Source organism: Nipponia nippon, unplaced genomic scaffold, assembly GCF_047370975.1.
Source record: "Nipponia nippon isolate SJK-2023a ecotype South Korea unplaced genomic scaffold, ASM4737097v1 scaffold_4, whole genome shotgun sequence".
NCBI classification, from domain to species: Eukaryota; Metazoa; Chordata; class Aves; order Pelecaniformes; family Threskiornithidae; genus Nipponia; species Nipponia nippon.
In genome coordinates this window covers 47,818,510-47,832,955 of record NW_028262358.1, presented here as the reverse complement: position 1 = coordinate 47,832,955, position 14,446 = coordinate 47,818,510, and positions in this window count along the sequence as shown.

The window sequence follows — 14,446 nt, the reverse complement described above, 5'->3', positions numbered from 1 at the left end:
TACTGGTACAGAACTGCCAAATAAGGGAGGAAAGTAACTAAAGTCCAGTGCAGTGAAGTCCAGAAATAGGTCTTGAAAACTGCACTTTGGTGAAATAAAATTAGAAGTAGGCAACCGCTGCTGGCAGTTCAGTTCAAAGCAAGTTGTTGGTCTTAACATGGGAAACTGGGTAAAATTCCACATTCTATATATGTGGTCAGACCAGATACTTAATTGTTCCGTCTGGACTTCAAAACAAATCTGCATTTTTGATACTGGTGGAACTAGATTAATTGTGGAAATGCTTTCTGCAGAAGATGGGTAAGGAACAGGGAGTCTCCATACAAATAAATAGGCTTGATAGGAACAAGGGGGAATAAAACATACCTCCAGCAGTGGAAGGTTTGGGAGGAAATTGAGAGCAGGGCTACACTAAATGCAGTCAGGAAGACGGTTTTCATTGAGTGGCAGAGTTATCCTGCTTGTATACCCATATATATGGAGCCATACACTACTGAATTTAGCATTGTGGATTTAAAAGGCTTAATCTCCATGGGTGCAGGGTTGCTTCATTGCACCCTGTGGTCTGCTCCAAAGACGCATGCTTGAAGAATTTTCCAGCATTTCTCTCCTCAATGACCACTGCTGCTGGTTGAAAAAAGGTGGTGAACCAGAACTTTTATTGCTCACTTATTGAATAAAATTCTTTAATAACAATTGCTGCTTTGCATATAATGGGGCTTTTTCAGTAGTAATTATGAATGGGAGGCCATAATTCTCCCCATTAAAAGCAGTTAGGAAAAGTGCACACAAGTGTAGGAGGTGGCGATTTCATTTCAAAATAATTATCTGACTGGAGTGAAGGACATTTTTCACCTTTTGAAGTACTTCTAGAAATGGAGTCTTCTTGAGATTTCATGTAACAAAGGGAAGTTTTCAAACGTTACTGCTTACTTAATGCAACTTTAAAATTAATATTAAACATTAACTTGCAGAGATTGTTAGGTAACAGCACAAACATTAATAGTGATCTTCTTTCTCATTGAGAGAACAAAATCAAGATGTCAGGTGTTAACAAGGGTCAAAATATGGATTATCCAGTGTGACATAAAACTGGAAGAACAATGAGTTATAAAACAAAACACATAGAAAGCCAGGTGGCCAATGAGATATACATTTGTATTTTTCTTTCTCTCTAGAAGAAATAAAAGAAAAAAAAAGCTTTGTTAGTATAATACTGTGATTATGAATTTGTACACCTAAAGGGGTTAAGAAAGGAACAGGCGAATCCAATAGTAAAAGTACTAAAAAATAACTCTCATTAAACAATGTTTGCATAAGTGGGGAAGATTATATAGTCTATAAAATGGGAGATTCATGTTTGTCTGATTTTTTTTACAGGAGTTTTTCACCCTATTTTTTTGGGCTTTTCAAAAATCTTTCTTCTGGAGTTCTACATCTAATAACTTCAATTGTCAGCAAGAGGAGAAGGGCTGTTCTTTGGGTCTCATGATATGCCTCTTGGCATGGTAACTAAGTGTCTTCCAAAATGAGTGATAAATGAGGTAACTAATAACAGTTGTTTTAGGGTTTTTCCCATTACCATTTGGAGAGGAAATGTTGGGTGTTTGCTGATTATAAAGATAATCTGTATGCTCAACAGCACAATGCACATCTGAACATCAAAATAACAGCCCCCATATATTTGGCTACTGTCTGTATGTGAAGTTTAAATAAAAAAAATCTAGCTTTTTTTTCCAGGCTTAAATACAATGAGAGCTCCGAGACATAAAGGACAGGATTCAGGATCTGATGCAATTGTAGCAGTCAGAGCTCTGAAAAGCATTTTCTGTTCGACAGCTTGTACCATAATTCTCGTGTGAGACCATAGGGCATATGAACATGTCAGTGTGGAAATCTATCTTATGGTGTTCATTTTTGGTTTCACTATTTTTGAAAATTATTCTTCTTGCATTTGAAGATCCTGCTCTTCAGCAGGCTCAAAACATTGCATCTGAACCTGCTTTAGCAAGAGTTGTCCAGAGGGGGAAAGACCAGAACTGTTCTCCACTGGACACAGCAGCAGCAGATACAGAAATGTAATGTTAGCCAGAGCACTGTATCATAGTGTAGCAAGAAATTCAAAAGAATGAGATGGGAAACACTAAAGTAAAAATAAGAATGCAATAATTGGTAACTTTAATGTATGACATTGTCTTCAAAGGCATTCTACGTTTGACAAAACAGCTGGCTTATCTTTGAAAATGTCTGCAGAATCATGTTGTCCTCTATTACACAGCGCCACCACTGTTAATAATGCAAAATTCAGCCTCCCTGTGCATTCAGTACAGTGGGGAAAGTTCACTGATAGGAAGTTTGTTAATTCCAAAGAAGGGCAAGTGCTCTCATCAGGTACTTACATGTAGCTGTGCTGCACAGCAGGAAGAAACTTCTTCTCAGCAGACACAAGCATTATCGTACAGTAAATGTCCAATCTGTATGCTTCAGCATGATTGAATCCCTTGCAAAGACTCAAAATCTATTCCAGTGTTGTCCACATTTGTTTTCCCTTTTCTTTTTTCCCCGTGATTCATCCATCTTTCAAACTTTGCAACAGCTATTTGTGAGAGGGATTAGAATTGTACACTCCAGGTAGCAACAACCAAGATAATTCTTCTTTCTACCATTTTTTTTATACTTCTTTCATAATTTCTTCTTCATTTTTTCATAACCCATTTATATAGAAAAAATGCCAGATATTTTTCTTTTGCCTTTGGAGACTCTTCAAAAAGTTCAGCAGAAGGTGATGCAGTTGCTCAGTGGTGTTCTTTTAAAAGCCATTTCCTACCTGTTTCACAGAATCATTGCATTTTTCAGATATTGTAGGACATAGTTGCAGTAGATGCAAAGAAAAACAAAGTGATGACAGGTGAAAAAATGAAATATGATGAAGAAAAGACAGATTATTCATATCTTGAACTGGGAGATCTGGAGAAGTCCCACATTATTACAAGCACTCTGCCTTTCTTTGAACCTCTCCATCCACTACACCACCAAGAGTGAAAGCTACTTTTGCACTTCTTGAGCACAAATGGCAGCAACTGTGCCCCTTTGCTAGCCCTGAGACAGGCTGATGCTGGTGGCTGAAGGCTCTTCAGATGGAGACATGCTCTTGGCTATCCTGTTCCACAAGTGTGCCAAGAGGCATTGGTACTTCAGGGAGGCAATTCATGTGACTCAGTTATCTGCTACAGGATGAGAAGAATGATGCCCTGGCAGCGATGACATCTCTTCACTGATATAATGGAGTCCTTGGGGAACTAAATCACATATAGACCTCTGGCCATGCTATAGCTCTTCATAAGGACATCAGCTGAAACGAATCCCAGTGCCTGCTTCTAAAAGCTGGAATAAACAGCAACTTTATTGTACAAAGAAAGCCTTGAGTTTAATGAGTCCAACTCAGTATGCAGGGAAAATGTGGGCCTATCAGAGGTCTCGTAGCTTGAAGGAACTGCAGTCATTTATTCATAGATTGCCAGATACAGCAGTATTAACTAATGGATATATCCCATAGATCAACATAGCCATTTTTGTTGATAGCAAAATCCTTATTAAGAAGTTGTTTCACTGCTCCTGTTCCGTTTCTTCCTTCCTGCAGTCACCAGCCTAGGTGCTTGCTCTGCGGTATCTCTGTTTTCCCAGACTGCTCATGAAAACTCACCATCTCTGTCTCCATTGCTAGTGTCAGCTATTGTCTTCCTTCCCTCAGTTCCTGAGTTCAGTTTCACAGATGTCTTGACTCTGAGACCAACACAGGCTGCTACAGAGGGGTTCCCTTTTTGCACTTCCAACTTAGATGATACCAGAAAATCAGAAAAAGGCAAGGCAGCCATTCATTTAATTATTGGAAGAAAGAGGAGACCAAAGTTTCCCTGGACATCCAGTGTGTGTTTTCTTCTGTGCTTTCTCTGCTGACAGAAAACCTTGTTTTGTTCCTGAAGAGGTTGGGGTAAAATGGGATAAGCTTTGAAAATTCCTGAATGGCTGCTTCAGTCCAAAAAAAATAGATAGTGGACAAGCAACTATTTAGAAAGAACTTTACACAATATAAAGGCAGTGTCAACCTTGCCAAAATCCTGTCATTCACAAGACATTTGTGAGAACTGTACTGGCACTCTGTGATTTCCAGTGAAGCAAACAAACACTTTGTGTGCTCTGCACTTCTGAGCTGCAGTCTGGTTAATATCTTGGAGCTTCTGTTTGCACAGTTATGAAAGCAGGGATATCAAATAAGAACATTCAAACTACTTGAAAATGTTTTGGGAAGTCTATCTGTATTTTCCATAACTTTGTTAAAGACATTTCCAGCATCAGGCTGGTCCAAAGACCACGAAAATATATGTTTGATGCCAGTAACTTGCAGTGTATCACCTATTACTTTTCAGAACCAGGTTCTGGGGGTCAAAAAATTAGTTGAATTTTTTGAGTTCTTAGTAACAGTAAAAGGTGTTCAAATCATTGTTGAAAATAGAAACTTCTGGTGTTGGAAAAAAATGCCAAGAAAAGCCATGGAGAATGAGAATATTCTCTCTTCTGCGAAGACAAATTACCAAAGATACAACTGTTGATGCATACCAGTAAAATGTCTTCTTGAACACGTGGTGTAAACTGTGAAGATATTAAGGAAATTAAAGTTTTTGGGATGGTATTTATTTAATAGATACGGAATTTTGAAAAGACTGGTAGTAGTCATGTTATTATAGTGTGCTACATGTATAGATGAAGAATATTTGTCAGAAGAAGGTCTTGTATGGGATCACCATATAAAGTGGGATAAACTTTTGGCCTCAGGACAAAAATGATAAAAAATAAGAAAGCAAAGAAGCTAAAATCCTTTATTTACTTAATGCTGAAACAGTTGTGTTTTTCATAAATATTTTGTCCTCCTTTTTCCTCAATATCAGCTTCAGGGCAATAATGGGCTCAAACAAAATCAATCAACTGATTTGGTTTCCAGAATGCGGTGCAGTCAGTGAAAGGGCTCTAAGCCTAATAATATCAGCAAGTCTAATAAAATTATTCAATTCCTATAAAAATACATTCATGCGAATTTTATCTTTGGGAGCAGGCAGTATTCTGAGTCCTATTCCATTTCACTTCTTTTTAAAATCAAAGTGCCTGAAACTTTCTCCAACCTCATAGTCTTCAATATGGAGGACAGCAGGTAGATCTGCCCTCTCAGAATACAAGAGTCATATCATGTGTCATCCATAATCTACTTTTTTCTTTTAGGTATCAACGGTACAGCTGATGAGAACTTTTCTGATGAAACAAAGTTTGATCAGAAAATACTCTGAAATGCTCCAGAGCAGTCTTATAATAATAGTATTTCCTCTGTATCTGCATACAAATTCAGCAATACCATGTCACTGGTTTCATTCTAAATCGTTCCTATGTTTCAAACTGGGTCTCATAAATGAAATATATGTACATTCAATGGTGCACATTCTATATCTCCTATAAACATTGAGTAATTCTGCAGTGACTCATGCCAGTAAGACTACCTAAGCAATAAGACAGCGTTCATCATATGATATTTCAAGTATGCTTTATATGTATCAAACGGTGAAGATCTGATCTGGAAACCTCTGTCCTTGGTGATATTCAAAAGCCATAGAATCATAGAATCATCGAATCATCCAGGCTGGAAAAGACCCTTAAGATCATCGAGTCCAACTGTTAACCTAGCACTGCCAAGTCCATCTATACCATGTCCTCGAGCACCACATCTATCCGTTCTTTAAATACCTCTAGGGATGGAGACTCAACCACTTCCCTGGGCAGCCTGTTCCAATGCTTGAGCACCCTTTCGGTGAAGTTTTTCCTAATATCTAACCAAAACCTTCCCTGGTGCAGCTTGAGGCCGTTTCCTCTTGTCCTATCACTCGTTACTAGGGAGAAGAGACCAACCCCCACCTTGCTACAACTGCCTTTCAAGTAGTTGTAGAGAGCAACAAGGTCTCCCCTCAGCCTCCTCTTCTCCAGGCTAAACAACCCCAGTTCCCTCAGCAGCTCCTCATAAGACTTGTGCTCTAGACCCTTCACCAACTTTGTTGCCCTCCTCTGGACACGCTCCAGCATCTCGATGTTCTTCTTGTAGTGAGGGGCCCAAAACTGAACACAGTACTCGAGGTGCGGCCTCACCAGTGCCAAGTACAGGGGCACTATCACCTCCCTGGTCCTGCTGGCCACACTATTCTTGATACAAGCCAGCATGCCATTGGCCCTCTTGGCCACCTGAGCACACTGCTGGCTCATGTTCAGCTGGCTGTCAACGAACACCCCCAGGTCCTTTTCTGCCAGACAGCTCTCCAGCCACTCCTCCCCCAGCCTGTAGCATTGCATGGGGTTGTTGTGACCAAAGTGGAGGACTCGGCACTTAGCCTTGTTGAACCTCATACAGTTGGCCCTGGCCCATCGATCCAGCCTGTCCAGGTCCCTCTGCAGGGCCTTCCTACCCCCCAGCAGATCGACACTTCCACCCAACTTGGTGTCATCTGCAGACTTACTGAGGGTGCACTCAATGCCCTTATCCAGATCATCAATGAAGATATTGAACAGGACCAGCCCCAGTACTGAGCCCTGGGGAACACCACTTGTGACCGGCCGCCAATTGGATTTGACTCCATTTACCACCACTCTCTGGGCTCGGCCGTCCAGCCAGTTTTTAACCCAGCGTAGAGTGCTCTTATCCAAGCCATGAGCAGCCAGTTTCTCCAGGAGAGTGCTGTGGGAGACAGTGTCAAAAGCCTTACTAAAGTCCAAGTAGACAACATCCACAGCCTTCCCCTCATCCACTAAGCGGGTCACCTTGTCATAGAAGGAGACCAGGTTAGTGAAACAGGATCTCCCTTTCATAAACCCATGTTGGCTGGGCCTGGTCCCTCGGTTGTCCCGCACTTGCTGCATAATGGCACTCAAGATTATCTGCTCCATGACCTTTCCTGGCACCGAGGTCAGGCTGACAGGCCTGTAGTTCCCCGGATCCTCCTTCCGACCCTTCTTGTAGAGGGGCGTTACATTTGCTAGCTTCCAGTCATCTGGGACCTCTGTGGTTGACCAGGACTGCTGATAAATAATGGAGAGTGGCTTGGCCAGCTCCTCTGCCAGTTCCCTCAGTCCATCCCATCTGGATACAGTTCTGGGCAACCTGCTCTAGGTGATTGCTTTGAGCAGTGGAGTTGGACTAAATGATCTCCAGGGGCCTTCTCCAACCTCAGCCACGCTGTGTTTCTGTGATACAGAGTGGGCAAAGATGGCTAAAGAAAATCTCTTCTATTGAATGTGCTTAAATATCTGCCATAACACAAAGGCTGTGTCACTGCTCCCATATTGCTTCTACCTGGCTATTTCAGCAGCTGAACTCCTGAGAAAAGATCTCCCTTTTGATGTTAAGAACCAAATATGTGACAGGAGATTTTACTTCTGATTGGATTGCAGCTCTGCCCAACATCAGCAGGAGATAGGACTCATTCTGCTCCTGGCTGCTCCCATGCTCTGTAGTGATTGGGGCTCTTGTGCAATGCTTTGTGTTCAATGGCAAATAACGAAGTCAAATTTTTGCTCCTTACGCCAGTGATGTAGTTCAGCTCAGCTACCTATGCAAGTAAGGCAACAGTGGGCTGGTGGTAGCTGTGGCTTCCATTCTGGTAATTTAGTATCATTTATATAATAAGTAACAATAACTTTTCCTGTAGAGGAAAATTTTTATGTTATTCTACTCTTTTGAGCATGCAGAAGAAAATACAACTGGATAAAACTTGTGATTTATACTATGCCAATTAAAGCTCTAACTAGGGTAAGGCTTGAAAATTTTTATTTTATCTTACTCTTCTGAGCATGCAGAAGAAAATACAATAGGATAAAACTCATATGAATTATACCATGCCTATTAAAGCTCTAACCAAGGCAACGCTTGAGTCATGACTTCAGTAATTAAGTCCTAATCATAATGGCCATAAAAAGGAGGGAAGAAACTATTTTCCCAACCATTTTTCTCATACTTAAAAGTGGCAAGATCATTTTCACTCAAATTCTCATAAAAATATAGCCTTTGGCAACAAGTCAAATTCTTAGCCTGAAAGGCTTTGGGATGATTGACAGAATTGGCATGATTCATTCTTCATAAAATAATATGAAACCATACTCACAGACCCTACAAGTACATCTATCTAGAGTAGGCTAAACCCCTCTATTTTTAAGTATAATTGTCAGCTAAGCAAACAGAACAGTGAAATAAAAGACTGAAAACTGATCCTTTCACCAACTGTAACCTGAGAACAAGCTTAACTCTGTACTTTAAACAAACATTGCATAATATAACATATATTGAAGCTCAAGCCATATTTTAGATCAGATATTTTATTTATCCATTACAGGATAAATATTGGTTCTGGCTAGACTCCTGTGACATGTGGCCAAGTTAAAATGAAGTCCTTAAAGAATATGAGACCCTAATGTCCTGTCCTAGAATGAACCAGTTGCATTTAGCTGTGTGTCCTATGTACAGTTGTGGCCAACAGAATATCCAGCATATAATGATAATTCCTCAAAATCCCGCTCTCCAACAATCTGTGACCTAAGGACATCTTCAGTCTGGAAGTACTTGTATTTAACAGCCCTCTGAGAATTTATCTTCCATGAGGTGGTTGTTATCCTTTGAAACCTTCTTAGCTTTCCGTACCACAGTGTCCTACAGCAGGGTTTTTTGCTTGAACTGGTTGGATACTTTTAGGATACTTTAGCTGGGGTTGTTTAGTTTGGAGAAGAGGAGGCTGAGGGGAGACCTTATTGCTCTCTACACCTATGTGAAAGGAGGTTGTAGCGAGGTGGGGGTCGGTCTCTTCTCCCAAGTAACAAGCGATAGGACAAGAGGAAATGGGCTCAAGTTGTGCCAGGGGAGATTTAGATTGCATATCAGGAAAAATTTCTTCACGGGGAGAGTGGTTAGGCATTGGAACAAACTGCCCAGGGAAGTGGTACAATCACAGTCCCTGGAAGTATTAAATAAACGTGTGGATGTGGTGCTTAGGGACATGGTTTAGAGGTGGACCAGGCAGTTAGGTTAACAGGTTGGACTCGATGATCTCAGAGGTCCTTTCCAACCCTAACGATTCTATACTTCTATGATGCTATAGGATGAATCAAGAGCTATGGCTCCCTTTGCTTCTAGTATGGCAGTTTTTCATTTATGTAACACTTGCAATGACAAAATTCCAGTCCAAATCATTAGCTCACTGTTTAAAACATTTATGTATGGACCATTGTTTACAGAACATAAACATTTTAGTTTACCTTTGGGATCAAAGTATTGCTGATACACTTACCCTGTCCTTGTATATCAGACCTGCCAGCACCTCTCCATGCCAAGCAGGAACATTTTATCGCCTAAGTGGCAATAAAATGTTGACTAGTTCATAGAATGGTTTGTGTTGGAAGGGGCCTTTAAAGGTCATCTAGTCCAACCCCAAAGTTGTTCCAGCTGATCTTACTTTTTAGGGAAAGGCAGATGTCTGAAAAAGCATAATCTGCACTTTTCTTAGAGCCCATTGATCTGCTTCCTTTATCACACTGAGCCCATTGATCTGACCCTCAGTGACACTGCAATGAGTGTGCAGTTTATCAGCCATCAAATCACTTTTCAGAGCCCTGTCAACATGCTGATATTCCTACTGCATTCCCTGCTGTCTTCCGGACCATCTATACTTTGATCTGTATACCCAGGCCAAAGCTCTGGTGTTGCCAAAGTCAACTGAGAACCTACCATCACAGGCAATCTTGCATTCTGTTTGCCAAATTTGGGTATTCTAAATCTCCTCCCTCCAGATTATTTGGGCCCCCCCCCGCCCCCATTCTCCCAGGATTAGCCAACCATGTTATCGTATTCACTTATAGTCAAAGTACGAAGCTTAATTGCTCTTAATTATCTCATGTCCAATGAACATATGCTAGAGGCCATGTTAACAATGATGAAATTGGAATAAACACCTGCAGAGGTAAATTGCATGTTAGCTGTCCTTAAAAACAAATAGATTCCTTTATATTTCCTCTGGAGTCTATTTATTTCTCAGTGAGGTCAATGAGACAATTTTAAATGACCCAGCTGCAGCTAGTTCAGTATCTTTTTCTGCAAAAGGCTAGGAAGGGAGGAGTTAAGAAATATGCGTTGACACAAATAACCCATAAATAGGTAACATGTACCTGCCTCTGATGCCCACGATTACACATCAACAGGGACTTTTGGAAAGCAATAGGGAAAAGAAAGGAATGGAAAATTCTAAAACAGCTTTCACTGATGTGTTGGAAAAATCGATGATTGCTGCTGACGGACTGGAACATAAAGACCTGATCTTTACCTATGGGGGGGACTGTCTACCCCACTACTCTTTGCACTCTAGAAATATTCAAAGCTATGAAGTTCTCTAAGTCAGAAAAGATTATGTTATCCTAGCAAGCTTTCCTAAATCGGGTATGTTTTTCTTGCTGCATAAAGGAGGTTGCCATAATAATCAGAACAGGTATAACAATAGCAATAACCATGACAACAGTAACAACAACAATAATAGTAATTTCTACTACTAATGTAATTATGGTGTTGCATTTAGAACTATGAAATATTTATTTCAGGTTTTATTTGAGATGAATGAGAAAGGAAAGCGACATTCTTAATTGCAAATTAAAAAAAAAAAACAAACTTTGGCATAAAGCTATCTAATTTCTTTTCACGTGTAATACTGTATGTTGTAGACTTTTCTCTCCCCTTCCTATAAACTATATGAAATACTTTCATCCTACAAAAATACAAATCTTAGCATTTTTTGTCTTAGGAAACCATAGACTCCACAGGAACTCAGACTGAAAAGGGACATGTACATGGATATCGGGCATATCCAGAGTTATCAGGATTGAATGAATAAACATTTTTGAAGGACATCTGGTTTTCCAGAATGTAAAATGCTATCCTTCATATTTCTAATTGCTTAATATAGCCTATCCCACAGCCAAAACATCTTTCCAGTATATGTGTGTGTGTAGGAAATCAGTGTAACAAAAATCAGTGCAAGACCTCAGGGAGAAGAAGGTGATATCTATTTTACAAAAAACTCAAAGTAAGTTTATTCTATCTATTTGCATTCATCCTCTCGTACCTATATAGTTTCAAGCAGCAAGATGTTTGTATTTGAATGGTGTAGCCAGGGTCACTTATGGTGTGTGACATGAAGGATAAGTTGAGTTCTTATCATGTATCTTGGGTTGTTCTTCATTGGTGGTGACAAACTAGTTTTTGGACAGCTCTTTTTTACTGCATAGGGGGTGATGAGTAGCTCAGTGTGATGCTTTGGGTCCCAAATTTTGCTTACTTCAGCCTCTATAAATGTTAGACAAGTCTGCTGCATGCCGTAACCTTGTTGCCACCCTCCTGTTGTCACACTGCAGGGTCAGTGCAGGGTCTTCTGCTGACAAACTGTGGTGCTGTGTTCTTTTCAGCACAGGCATCCTGGGCTTGACACGAGTAACACATTCCTCAGTTGCATTGCTGTGAACAGACTTCTCCCTTACCCATACAGGTCATCGTCTTAACCCTTGTTCTGCTGTTTCTCCTGGTGCCTTCAGACACACATCCCATTCATACTGCACTCATACCAGTCTTAACATTGCTGTTACAAGTCCTTACACGAGTACTTTAAAGTTGGAATGTTTTATAAATACGTATAAATACTGGATCTGACAAAATAGAAAGTTCAAGCTTATGATAATTCCACTGACCAGGAGTTATGCTGGAGTCAGTTTGAGCCAAGATGAATTTTGGCAGACAAAGAAAAGGATCGGCTAGAGAACTTAATTTGAAGCAAACCCAAGACATTTCTTCATGACTTTTACTAATATTCCTATGCAATCCAACTAAATAACTCTTTTTACCTTGCGATGTACTGGTCAATGTCCTTCTTAAAACCATCTTGTTAATTAGCAGTAAGACAAAGAACTAAGGAAACTTGTTTGGAACAATGATCAAAATTTTTATCTTTCCCTATTTTATGGTTCGATAAAAATCCAGTAAAATAGTTCCTGCTGTTACTCTACCAGAGCAGAAGAGGCCTCAACCACTTTTTTATAGGCTTCAGCAATATTTTAAATGCCACAGACCAGGTGTATTTTTGGGTACTGTTCAACATCTCTGTAAGTGTGGATTTCTACACTTGAAAGTATTTTCTTTTGTTTCCCTAGACATGCCACTGGTACCCCTCATGCACCATTTCATACATTACAGGCAAGAGTTTTCCTAGAGTCTTCAAAGCAATTCTGCTCTTCATGCTTCCAGGTACAAATTGGTTTGAACAAATATTAAGTGACTTAATAGCAACAGCTGCAAAAAACCAATGAAAATGAAACAAATAATAAGAATGGTACACCAGAAGAATCTCCCTACCATGAAATTGGATATCCTGAGAAATACAAAGTGGGCACTGAAGCTTATATGTAATTTCTCAACTGAACATGTGACATATGAAATACATCCTTACAGAGTAAGGACTATGGACAACTGCAGGGATTCCCTGACCAAAATAAATCCATGTAGCCCTGTAAGGAGAAAAAGATTCAGAAGGACTGTGTGAGACACTTTCCAAAATTCAGTCCAATTTTATTCTGTAGAGGTTACAAAGGAGATATTTCATGCAAAGATAAACAAAAAGACTATGTAACACAAGATGAAATGCTGGAGATAGTCCCATAAGAAACTTCGGTTGCACCTCCAACAAGCCAATTCAATTTGTTATTGCCCTGCTGCTTTCTTATGCCCAACATGTACTTACTAACAGCAAATACATGTATTTATTTGCTTTCCAAAGCCAGTTTTGTTTTTTGTTTTTTTTTTTTTTTTCATAAGGAGGTGCAGCGTCTGTGTGAATAGTGCAGGTTTCTGTGCACTATCTGGCTAATATACTTTATTACAAGTGCAGAAGGACAGGCCCCAGAGGCAAGTGGACAGCTCAGTCCCCATGTGTACAGAGACCTTGCTGTAGGACCTGCTCACAAGGAAGTCAGATATACATAGTGCCAGTCCAAAACTTCTGCTATTGTATGTCAGAGTTCAGATCCTTGCTCAGGACTTTTGGAGGTATTCCCTTTTTCCCCATCTTTCTGCATTGTTCCAACTTTTCTCCTTCCCAATCTAATCTCAGCTTCTTCTTTCTCCTGTTCCCTCTCTCTTCTTAGTTAAACAGGCTCCTCCATTTTGACTCCAAAAGGATGCATCATTCTCACCTCCCCCACCAAGATCCCACCCATTACTTTTAGCTTTCTCTCATCACATAAAGAAGAAACATGAACTCATATTTTGAAACGGATCAGAGGACATTTTTTTCTCCCTAAACAATTGTTTAGAGCTTTTAGATTAGGGTTACTGAAAACAGATAGTATTTGGTCCCAGGAAAAAGCTTAGCAATTTCTCCTCTCCCAGATGAATTTTTTTCTAAGTGTTTTGAATGCAAAGGGTTTCAAAATACTAATGTTATGTTAATTATGCTTTCTACTTTCTTCTCTGAATTTTGATGCAGGTGAAGAAATTAGCCCCAAGAAGACTTATATATGTACCTATATGGATCCTGAAAATTCACCTGAGTCCATTTTCAAGAACAAAGCTAAAGTGAGTGCTTTTTTAATGATTTATAGACATATTGACTTCAGTGGATTTTCAAGCCAATGTAGATTTTTTTTACTAGTCTCCTGCTGGGACCATTTAGTTGTGGTGTTGCAAGAGGCTGGACTCTGAGTGCAAGTCATCCTACAAAGAATACTAGCATTTTACCCAAATGTGACCCTTCTTGATCATTTCATTGTTTTATCTGGTCTATTTTAATAAAACCACTGTTCACCGTAAATATCTGAAAAACTTCATGCCAAGCAAAACACACTTAGATTCTATATAATAATTGATTTACGTGTGCTCAATAAATACATTTTAAAAACTTTTCTCAAGGTGAAGGACAGTGAAATAATTTGAATTCTGCTTACAATGTGAAATCAGTACTTCAAGATTACTGTACGTGGTCCAAGAAATCTTTGCTGTGGTAGTTAAAATAAACATTGCTATTTTTCCATTACAGCCCTTTCCTAATGCCTCTATATGTATTTTAATTTATATCTTTCAGATACTGCTATTGCTCCGAAATCCAAAAGCTTTAGTGATATTTTATTATCATTTTTCTCTAGTCTTTTTTCCTTTTCCATCTTATGAATCCTGGGATAGTTTCTTCAAAGACTTCACAGCTGGAAGAGATATTGTACTCTTTCTTAATGGATACATTCACTCATTGTTATTGGTGTTCTACTCTCACTGTCTTGACCACCAATGTAGAACAGTCTCTTAACACAAACACTACCTTGCCTTCAAAATGCCCTTCTT